The following is a 12,148-nucleotide window of genomic DNA, read 5'->3' on the forward strand; positions in this document are numbered from 1 at the left end:
CACTCCCATCCGGTCACATGGGCAGCAAGCCACTCCCACAAAGGAGGCCACGCCCACAGAGTAGGTTCGAACAATTTTTGAAACCCACCCCTGCAGGAGAAAGCTCTTTTTGCCGACTACAAGAGAAGCAGTCAAAATGGCTGAAGAAGGTTGAGACAGTCCCCTGAAACGGAAGCAGAACAGGAGAGACAGTGTGTCAAAATGGTGAGAAAAATCCTTATTATTAGAGAAGAGAAAACCCAAAGGACTTAGTTAAAATAAAATTGAAGACAGAAAGAAGTAAGCGGTGAAATAACCCTGGTTTAAAACTATCGTGTTGTCTTTTTCACATTAATTTTGTTTGTTTTCTATGGATGGACTTTTTACAAATGCCTCTTACTTTTAAACTGAATTGGTCTTTTTTTTCCCCTTCTTCCTCTATACTTTTTCCATTATTTGTATTTGTGGATTAAAAGTTTCTTTCCTCGGAAGGCTTGGCCAGATCATTTTGTTTCTTCTCTTCCGGAGTTCGGTGCTTAGAAAGAGAGGCAAAAACAGAGGGAAAGGATGTAACACTGCCATCTAGAGGCTAGAGGCTTGGCAACATCTGATAATACAAAGCTATTGGCTTTGTTTACTGAAAGGGTCAGTGGAAAATGTCTTGTTTATACAGGTGTTTCTTTGAAGGAAAGAGAAAGCTTTGACCTGAAAAACTTTACTGAATTTGTTTGAAACCTAGGAAAAGCCTTGGATGTTTTAGTGGCAGTGTTTATGACCTGGAAAAATGGCCCAATATGAAGAAGAAAAGGGACTAACATTGCAAAGAATTATGCTAGAAATTCAAAAAGTCTTAATAATCACAGAGAGAATTGAAATATAGATTTGAAATTATAGATCAAAATACAGAAATACAGAGGGAAGAGTTGAGAATACTTATAAAACAATGATGAAATTTGAGGACAGAGTTCAAAAAACCACACAGACATATGAAAGTGATAAGAAAATTGTTGACACTGACAGCAAATCGAGAGTGGAGGGAAATGATAAATGTGAAATATGGAAAGGAGAGATCAATGAACTGGAACTCTATCTCAGATGTTAAAATATAGATGAAGAAAGGGGAGAAAATTTGGCAGAAACAATGAGAGTAATTTCGGCAGAAGCACCAGCGATAACAAAAGTCAAGCTGATGAAAGGAACAGATAGAGGATTTCAAATCTTTATAAGATATGCAATGAATAACAAGTTGTCAAGAGAAGTCCACATAAGACTTATCAAGAAAACACTTAGAATACAGATTCTACAAATGACAAATGATATTGGACTGCACTATTTCTGGAAGGATACAGGATGAAATGAAATGTCACAATAAAATTTAGTTAAATGTAGTTAAATTTTGAGTACTATGTATAAGACAAAGTAATAATAGCTATAGCCAAATAAATGATTAATAATGATAATAAAGCATTTATATATACTAGATTGATAATATGAAATTTTATACAAACTGTAAGTGAGGATGATGGAGATTATGTTGAAAAATCTTTTTATAAAAGATAAATAATTCTATATAGAATAGAATATAAAGATGTAATATAATTGGATGATTTCAGGATGATGTAATAAAATGCCATAACATAAATTTACTTCAAATTTAATATGTTTCATATAAAAAGGATGTAATAATAGCTATGCTTAATGGATGTTTAACAATTATAATAATTTGTATATATGTATATTAGATTGATGATACTAATAATGGAAAAAACGGAATTGAAAATTATTAGAGAATGTTATCAATGCTAAAATAATAGAATGGTTTAGAATAGGATATAAAAATTCTTTATTATTGAATATATTGAAGATGATATAATGAATCATTATAATATAAATGGATACATATTTAGAATACCTTGTTTAAAATGGAGAAACAATAGTGATAATCAAGCAAATGAAGTATAATAATAATGTATACAAAGATATTTGATTGACAATATGTGAATTTTGATAAAGCTCAAGTGATGACTATGGAAAGAACGCAGAAAGCCATTGTAACCAATCGACACACTGTATGCAGTTGAAGAAGTTTTTATGTTATATGTTTTGTGTGTTTGTGTTTGTTTGAAAATAAAATTTTTATTAAAAAAATAAAACACCCTACTTAAAAGCAGATTGTAATATGACACCAAGTGTGCAATCACAATATAAACCAGTAACCCCATATAGAATTTCCCTGCCACCATATTGCACCACCCTAGAAACTGTTGTTATATTGCCATGTTACATAATATCAGGCATTGCCCACGGTATTCTATCTTATTAGCTATTTCATATTTCTTGCCATATGTCACATTCCTAGCCCTGCGCTCCGTGATCAGAAATAAGTAGAATAACTCTACAATCCAATATTTGCTTTCGGCTTTGATCCACCTTCAGTAATAAATCCAAAGGACTGTTAAGGCAGGTCTGCAGGGAACCTCCCATTAATGTTAAGCTTCAAAACAAACTTTTTCAAAGCGATCACTGAATCCTGGCAGCTTAATTCTGCTGGAGATTAAGCTACCATGTAGCCCACAGACTAATTTCAATAGCATGCCTTTTACGTATTTACTGTAACTGTGACCCGGACATCCTCCTACTGAATGGGTCAATTGTGTGAAATAGGGAAATTGTTCCTGTTTAATCACACCACTTAATCATACCAGACTCTGGACTCATAAAAATTGTGAAATCTCCACTTGGACAAGAATTTACTTTACAATTCAGATTGGAATGTCTCTCCTTTACCTCTCAGTCGGGGTGGGGGTGCTAATGTGACATTTACTCCTGTTGTTATTTTTACCTCATGTACCGCAGAAATAGATAAATCCCCAAGATGTGTCAAAAGAAAAGCCATACCATTTAATCACAGAGGATTAAGGGGCATTAGCTGGCATGAGAGATGGGCCTGATATAATGCATAGCCAACTGTGAGCTCTTTGTTCTGCTGGTGAAACATGCTGTCAAGTTCAGAATCCAGGATTTCTATATCACACTGAGAAATTCTTCTCACATGTTTAGCTAGGAGATCTTTTTGAAACTGTGAAGGGCCCAGGTGGACCAACAGCCCAACCAGGTAAAGTAGGCATGCATAAACTGCACCCCACCCAAAAATCATGGGAATGCTCTCCTGAGCACTCCCAAAGTGATTGACAGTCATTTTTCATCTGCCAGAAGAGACATGTTGTATGGTAATATAAACTACACCTCATTCATTGAACTTTAATTTTCATTAAAATTAAATGAACTCAAATCAAAGTGAGGGTTGCCTGGATCGCCAGGACAAGGCTGTTGACAAGTTTATTTATTTTATTTCGTCAAGCATGTATTAGATAAAAGATATAAGTATAAACATGATTATGAATACATGAAATGAATAAGAATACAAGGGAATATTAAGACAGGGACGATAGGCATTCTGGTGCACTTATGCACGCCCCTTAAAGACCTCTTAGGAATGGGGTGAGGTCCATAGTAGACAGTCTAAGGTTAAAGTTTTGGGGGTTTGGGGAAGAAATCACAGTGTCAGGTAGTGCATTCCAGGCATTGACAACATTGTTACTGAAGTCATATTTTCTACAGTCAAGTTTGGAGCGGTTTACCATAAGCTTAGTCCAAAAAGAATTTTATCCTTTGATAGAAGGCAACTTATTATCTGGAATTAATATGAGAAAGCTGTGCTTAATAAATAGACAAAAGGTTATAGTGACAGGGAATTTAGCACTTTCATAAATTGCTCATGTTGGCCTTTAATTTTTTTTAAAAAATAAGTTTTCCTATTTTTCCAGTCACCTAAATCAGAAGCGTGGTGGCTCAGTCGCTTAAGGATGCTGGAGATGGTCTTGGCTCCAGTGGTTCAAGTCCTAGCACTGTGTGATGGAGTGATCTCCCGTCACTCACCTCAGTTTTTTCCCACCTAGCAGTTTGAAAGCATGTTACATATGAGTAGATAAATAGATGCCAGTTCAATGGGAAGATGAGCCAATATTTCATGAGGACAATCAGAACCCTGCTGACACTGGACCTTCCCGGATCCAACATCCGTTTGTCAGATGACTTTGGTGGGAAGGAGAAGGGCTCCGGGTTATGATACAGGATGCCTTTTGTCTTTCTTTCTGGTTTGGAGATACAGTTAAAGTTTTGTTTGGCAGAAGTAGGAGAAGGAATAGATGGGCAAGTCAACCGATTCGGCAGTTGGTCTAGTTTCACTGCCCTAAAGCTTTTCAAACAAGCCTTTCCCACCATGGTTCTTGGATACTGCTGGGCTAGCATTGTTGTTGCTAGTTGCGAAGTCATGTCCAACCCATTGCAACCCCATACACAATGTTCTTCCAGGCTTTCCTGTCCTCTACCATCCTCTGGAGTCCATTTAAGCTCATGCCTACTGCTTCTGTGACACCATCCAGCCATCTCATTCTTTGCCTTCCTTTCTTCTTTTGCCCTCAATCTTTCCCAGCATTAGGCTCTTCTCCAGTCAGTCCTTCCTTCTCATTAGGTAGCCAAAGGATTTGAGTTTCATCTTCAGGATCTGGCCTTCTAAAGAGCAATCAGGGTTGATCTCCTCTAGGATTGACCGGTTTGATCACCAAGGGACTCACAAGTCCAAGGGGACTCGCAAGTACAACTGCATAGTCATTATCATTATCCATATTGACTAATAAAAATAGGAATTAGCCAGTAACAGCATCTGATGATTCAATGTTGAGGAGAACTGTTTTAATGCTACAAATCCACATCCAACAATCCCAGCTATAAGGCTTGGAGGAATTCATCCCAGAGTAAGTTTTTTCCACATTTTGCACTGTATTTTGATACCAGGAAATACCAAAACCCAGCACAGTGAAACAAAGGACAAATAGACTAATCAACTAACCAAACTGGTTTGTGGATGAAGACTTTTAAATCCTGAATATACAGTACATCAAGTTATTTGAGATGCCAAGGGGAGGCACATGCTGTTAACAAACGAAAGGCCTCCTCAAGGAGAGCCAAGATAGCCTTATTCTGACTCAGGATTGGAAAAAAAAATCACATGACTGTGGTCTCAGGAGTGAGACTAGGAAAACACTGAAGGATAGAGATGGGGCCCCATGAGGCAGAATACAAAAGAAGAAGCACCAGGAAAGTCAGATGGGGTTCAAGATTCTACTCCCTCATTTGTCAATCCATGGGCTTCCCATAAGAAGAATCAAAAATTGGGACTGGGTTCTATTCCAGCCAGGTGAGCAATCCAATTCTTTCCCATGATTCATTCTTCAACAAACTCTGCTTCACAAAAATGAAGCCATATGTTTCTGCCTTCTTTGCATACCTTGTATCCTCGGTTGGTTGCATATTCTTCTGTCTCCATCTCAATCAGTTGCTTATTTTATGGCTTTAGGCATTCCCACCCACTAATCTTCCTCCAGCCAGTCTCCCACTCCCAGGTAATAAGTGCCAAATAATATCAAGCTTCACTGAAACTATTGATTACTCCATCATGTAAGACCAGGAAAGTGCTACCTGACATGATTGGTTTCCATAGAGAAGGACATGACAGGAGTGGTTACTGTAGAGAAGGATATGACATGATTGGGTACTGTCCTTCCTCTCCAATGGGCAAACAGAAAAATAGTCCTGAATGGCTGGCGCGTTACAAGGTTAGGCAATTTGTAGATCATTATGTCAGATGCAACCTGATCCCTGTTTGTATAGATCCCAAAACACTCAGAGAGCAAATTGTAAATGAGGGGGGGTTGCATTTATAATAAATTAGTCTAGCTTCAATGTCTGTTTTCTTCAAGAATAATAACATGATTAACACAAGAAACTAATCTACATTTTCTTGTTAGTTAGCAGATTTGCTGCAGCAGAACATGGAAACAGCTTTAATTTGGCTAAACAGTATTTAAAGCATTGGCCATAGCACTGGCTGAAAAATGAACACAGCAAAAAGGCCTTCAGCAAGCTTTTAATTAAAGGTTATTTTGTTCTTCTAGGCTCAGTTTTTATTTTTTACACAGCTCAAAAGTATGCCAGAAACCAATTAGTTATAGGGATCCAAGAGTCTGATTTTCTATCTGCTTATCTGTCAGTAGCACGCTTGGGAAACAGAATAGGACCAGATTTAGTGTATGGGGAGACACTGGCCAAAGAAAGATCAAGCTTGAAAATGGACAGGATCAGAATAAAGGTTGCAAAGAAACAATAAATTGGGCGGGGGGAGTATCACCCAATATGAGAGAGGGGCTTGACATCAGCTTAGCAAGGTAGTCCACCTGGATGGACTAATTCTACTTTATTGTATGGTTATATTAACAGGGTTTTTCAAGACTGAAAGTACTTCTCTCCCCCACCATGTCTTTACAGCCAAAGAAAATATGGAAAGTCCCTTCTGAGATGTTTGCCACATCTGTATTTGTTTTCTGGGCTAAGCTGCCTCTTCTCCAACCGTTCCCTGATTATGGCTCTTCTCCCTAATGTCCTTCCAACATTACATGGTAGGACATCTGTGAGTCAGAATGATGCCATGTCCTCCATTCTCACTCCCCCTTCTTGGTAATGTGACCCAAGACACAGACGTACTTAAGTTGGGAGGGATTCCAGAATCCAGCCAGTAGTTCCTTTCTTGTTGGGTTATCTAATTAAGCATTTCCTAATAGATTTCAAGGGACACGGTGGCTCAGTAGCTGAGCTTGTCAATCAGAAAGGTCAGCGGTTCTGTGATTCGAATCCCTAGCACCGTGTAACAGAGTGAGTTCCCGTTACTTGTCCCAGCTTCTGCCAACCTAGCAATTCAAAAGGATGTAAAAAATACACATAGAAAAATAGGGACCACTTTGGTGGAAAGGTAACTGCACTCAGTGGTATTTAGTCATGCCGGCCACATGACCATGGAGACGTCTTCAGACAGCGCTGGCTCTTCGGCTATGAAATGGAGATGAGCACCACCCCCTAGAGTCGGGAATGACTAGCATGCATGTGCGAGGGAAATCTTTACCTTTATTATATTTCATCCAGCTCTCTAAGCATGTTTTACAAAAGTAGAGCATTCTGTATTTATCTTTAAGATTATGTTTATATTTTTATATTTTCAAAGTACCCTTTTCTGGGAGTAGAGAGGATTTTCTGGATTATTTTTTTAAAGAGAAGATAGATTCTTTTTGTGTTCAATGTTGTGTTAAAACAATACTAAATAAATAAGTGAGTGAGTAGACAACTCTTGGTCCACAGTTGTGTAACAAAATTTTGCTCAGGTTGTCTTTGTGTCTTGGTGGAATGTTGACCTGCCTTTCCACCAAGGAACAATAATGGAGACATGGAGAAAAAGCACTCCCCCCCCCCCCAAAAAAAAAAACCCAGCTGGCCAAATAGGATATTGTAGAGGCAATCAATCTAACAAGCAAACACAGAATAAAAAGTAAAAAAAAAAATTAAATAAATCATGTCACTTCACTCCCTCCCCCACAGCTCAGTAAGTCCAATCTGCGTCATAACCACCCAGCAATAATTTATAAAATGAGAAATGGCTTCAGCTAATATACAGACATTTTTATATATTTACGTTTACTTTTTCTGCCTAGCTTCAGAGGTCCAGTCTACTGTTGGATTGGAGAGACACCTTGTGGAGAAAGAAACCTGTCAGTTTCTCTACTAATATACAGGTCTTACAATCATTCATGAAGCAACTGTTTAAAGTTACAGTGGCATTGAAAAAAGTAGCTCTCACACTAACAAGTCTGGCAGCATTCCCAGAGTCACACAATCAAAATTCGGGCATTTGGCAACCAACATGTATTTACGACAGTTGCATTTTCCCGGAATCACATGATCACCATTTGCTACCTTCCCAGAAGGCTTCTGACAAGCAAAGTCAATAAGGAAAACCAGATTCACTTAATGGCTCAACGATTCACCAAAAAACTGAGCAAAAAACGGCCTGTTTTTCACGGAATCGGGCCTGTTTTTTGCCAAAAAAAGAGGCATGCATAGATTTTAGGAGGCTTGTACAATGCTCCTGAGGGTTGGGGGAGCAAAAACATGCAAAAAATGGCCTGTTTTTCTCTCGATTTTGTCCTTCCCAGCTCCCAGGAGCACTTTGCAGGCCTCTCAAGCCTTCTGCACATCCATTTTGGCAAATGGGGGAAGAGTTTCAGGAGACACACCCAGATTTTCACCCTCTTTTTTGAGGGAAAAAGGTGTGTGTTATACACTGAAAAAAACGGTCGGTCAGTAAATTGCAGGGGCGAACAGGCAGGGCCACCTGGTCGAAGGAGTGAATCAGTTCGCTCCCAACTGATTGTCAGAGCTACCAGTTTGCCCGAACTGGTCCAAATTGGTAGAATCCCACCCATGATTGTATCCCTTATTCTGAAGGGTATCAACTGGAATGGTGGTGTGAGATAACATAGTTCCTGCTAAATGGCCAGCACCTGTCCTGTCCCTTTAAGACCTCCCTTTAGCCAGCCCAGCAACTGGTGTCTATAAACCTGACCAGGGATTGGAAGGAGAATGAGAGGGAAGGTAGTTTACATTTGTTTGGGAACCCAAAGTAGCCGAAGGCTAATTTACTTTATTTCACTATTCTCCAAAAAGAGGCCTCACAAAGAGAAGATGTGAAAGAACAGAAGTTGTGGTAGAATAAGGGAAGAGGGATCAAGTAAGTTGTGAGTACTAGCCTTTGGGTACTTGTGGGTGTGTTGTCCAGAGGCCAGATGGGATTGTGTTAGCTACCTTGGAGTTTTGGAGCCCATTAACCTAGGTATACATAAAAGAACCCCTGAACAGGTTCAGAAAAGAAGGGTGCAAAGCTGCAAAATGTAGGAAGTGGATTCAATTTAAACATATGACTATAGCACATGTTGCCATTTTTCTTGGGTATGTACATTGTTCTCAGTAGTGGGTTTTGGCTCCCATTTACAACTGGTACGCTGCAATGAATACTAGCCTTTGGGTACTTGTGGCCGTGCACCACAGGCTCAGCGGAGCATCGCGCAGGCACCATACACTGCGCGCATGTGCACAGATGGCCCATTTCCTTCAAATACAGGTAAGGAACGAAGGCGGGAGGCAGGTGGGCCCTCCAAAGCACCATTCCGGAACGGTGGCTACTGCTTCCAGCACGCACCGGTATGCACGTACCGGGGTGTCCCGCTGCAACCCACCACTGGTTGTTCTCAAGTGGCATAGTCTTCCACAAGAAACACAACTAAAAGGATCCTGGATTTTTAAATTTTTTAATGACTTTGCAACATCGTTATCCCTATAGTTTGTCCCTTCCTAACTTAAATTACTTCCCTTTTATTGTCCATGTCCTGTTCTAATGGTGTAATTCCAAAACTAGTTCATTGATCTATTGCAACAACTCTCCCAGGCAGCCTTACTCAACCTCAGATGAATGAATTTTAATCCCTAACATTCTCAGCCTTGCTCATATTTTGTCTAAGAAACATAGGAATTGAAGTTCCTGTATGTAGAGGAGCTTCCAAGCTAAGAAATCTTGACCACATTCTTCAGCATAGGATAGGGTTCTTCACTATCTGCAACTTCTTAAAACTGCAAAGGTCTGGAATTGAAATCAAAAGCACTGAATGCAAAGTAGATAGGCACCCAATATGGAGATAAAGACTAAACTTGACCTTTACCAGAAGATCAAGAAGCAATGCCATCTTTCACTCAGTGGACTGGAGATCAGATGCATGCACACCACCTATGAGCATATTGCCTATAGATGTAGACATTGCATTAAGGTAAAGGTTCCCCTCGCACATATGTGCTAGCCGTTCCCTACTCTAGGGGGTGGTGTTCATCTATTCTGCCCCTTACAGTAGGGAACTATATCAACTAAACACTGAAGGCGCACGGAACGCTGTTACCTTCCCATCAAAGTTGGCACCTATTTTTCTACTTGCATTTTTTACATGCTTTTGAACTGCTAGGTTGGCAGAAGCTGGGACAAGTAACGGGAGCTCATTCTATTACGCAGCACTAGGGATTTGAACCGCTGAACCGCCAACCTTTCTGATCAACAAGCGCAGCGTCTTAGCCACTGAGCAACCGCATCCCTTTTAATAATTGCAATATATATATATATATATAATTGTAACTATTTTACAACTAAAATATGTATTGTTTTTCTTTTGTTGCATGTTTTTCACTTAAAGAACACTGTGTTGTTGTTTTTTGTTTGAGAATGTTTCTATTATATCTTTTGCGCGGGGTGGGGAGTTGTTTCTGCTTCTCTGTCATTATTGTGAAAGCAGTAAAAGAATACATTTTAAAAATCCATGGGGATAAAGAGAAAGAATGGTGCCCTAGATTCTGTTTGGTGCAGATTTGGTCAGAAGATTTGTACTTTTTAATTTAGCAGAATATAAAAAGGCTTCCAGAAGAGACCCATTTTATTCTGCTTATGCATGGCAGCAGGGCTGGTTGATAAGATGACTATTCCTTATTTACAAGGACAATGAAATGTGTATTGATTCACGCATCCCAAGTTGGAGGTAGAATATTACTTTCCTGTTTCTTCTCCATATTTCTATTTTGCAAAAAAGTATAGTCAGTAAAGAATTACTTATTAGCTTCTAATATTCTCTTCCCCTTATTTCTACTCTGAAAAAGTATATATCCAGAATTACATTAGCTTCTAATATCTATTATGCCTAACATCTGCAAGAACCATGTTATCACACTGCAACTTAATTTGACAGCAATCATAACAGAAGCACGCAATGATGCACTAAAATGTTAGCTTAAGAGGAAGTTCAGTTCATCAGAGGTTGCACTAATGAATCTGTATATGTGAAGGTCAGTCTATTTGTACTCTAGAACAGTGGTCCCCAACCCCCGGTCCGCGGACCGGTGCCGGGCCGTGGAGTACCTGGCACCGGGCCGCGCAGCGGCCGGGGGCCTCCTCGTTCCTCTACTTCGTCTATGTGGCGCCCGGCATTGGTAAGGGTCGCGCGGCGTGGTTGGAGAAAAAGCGGCTCAGTCGTCTCCGAGTTGCCCAGGGAGGGGCGGCGCGCCCGGGACGGAGACGGCGCTTCCCCGCCCGGCCTTGGCTTGTGAGAAGGAACGGCGGGAGAGGTAGAGAGAGAGAGAGAGAGAGAACGTCGGGCAGCCGAGGGCGGGGGGGGGGTGTCTTTTGAGGAGAGATGGGGGTGCGCGATTTTGGCGCGCGTGCACCCTCCGCGGGCGTGGGCGTGGGGCTGAGAGGAGTCTAACGGTAGCGCAGGAAAGGGGAGGCAGCGCACGGTGGGAAAGCGGCGGTCTTGCCCACCCCTTCCCTGCCTCCCGCCCGCTCCAGTTGCCGCAGCCAGGGGTGGGGGCTCGGTGCCTGAAGTCTCTTGCCTCTCTTCCAAAATTTCGCATTTGAAATGCATTTTGGGCCAAAGCATCCTGGGAAAGTTATGGAATTCATAATTGGATCTGCAAACCAGTGACATCTTCATTAGAACTTATCGTGCCTAATTTTGTTCCAGAGGAGAGAGAAAATGAACTATAAAGAAAGTCATTTAATTGATGATGGAATGAATTAAGGAGGGTAAATAATTTATATGCTGCTTTGATTCAAAGTAAAAATGAGTCTTTGGAGATCTAAATGTGTGGCACCATAACATGCTCACAATTCATATAAAAAGTTTTTGACTTTCCATAGTACTGTTTATTCCTTAAAATCTACATACAAAATGGAAGGTGGGATATGATTCAGGTGTTGAATTGGGAAGGTGGATTTAAAAAGTATGTTTGTATTCCCCCATTTTTTCTTTTACAAAAAAGCATCATGGAAATATTTCCTTGATATATTTTTAGCTCATATTATGGTAGTAATCAAAACAATATGATATATAAACAATCAATGTGTCGTCGCGAACAACGCCCCCCCACCCCTGCGCGCGCTCAGCGGGCCACGGTAAAATTATCAAAGGCTGACTGGTCCGCGGCGATAAAAAGGTTGGGGACCACTGCTCTAGAAGGTTCTAATTAGTAGGAGTCTCTTGTTCTCCTACAGAGACTTTTTAAATGATATTAGGACAAACTCAGTTGCATTCAAAATGAGAAAAAGAGTTATCCCTATTATAAGACCAGGACTGGTAAAATCCACATGGCAATAACAATAGCAATAGCATTTACACTTATATACCGCTTCGCA

Source organism: Thamnophis elegans, chromosome 2, assembly GCF_009769535.1.
Source record: "Thamnophis elegans isolate rThaEle1 chromosome 2, rThaEle1.pri, whole genome shotgun sequence".
Classification (NCBI taxonomy): domain Eukaryota; kingdom Metazoa; phylum Chordata; class Lepidosauria; order Squamata; family Colubridae; genus Thamnophis; species Thamnophis elegans.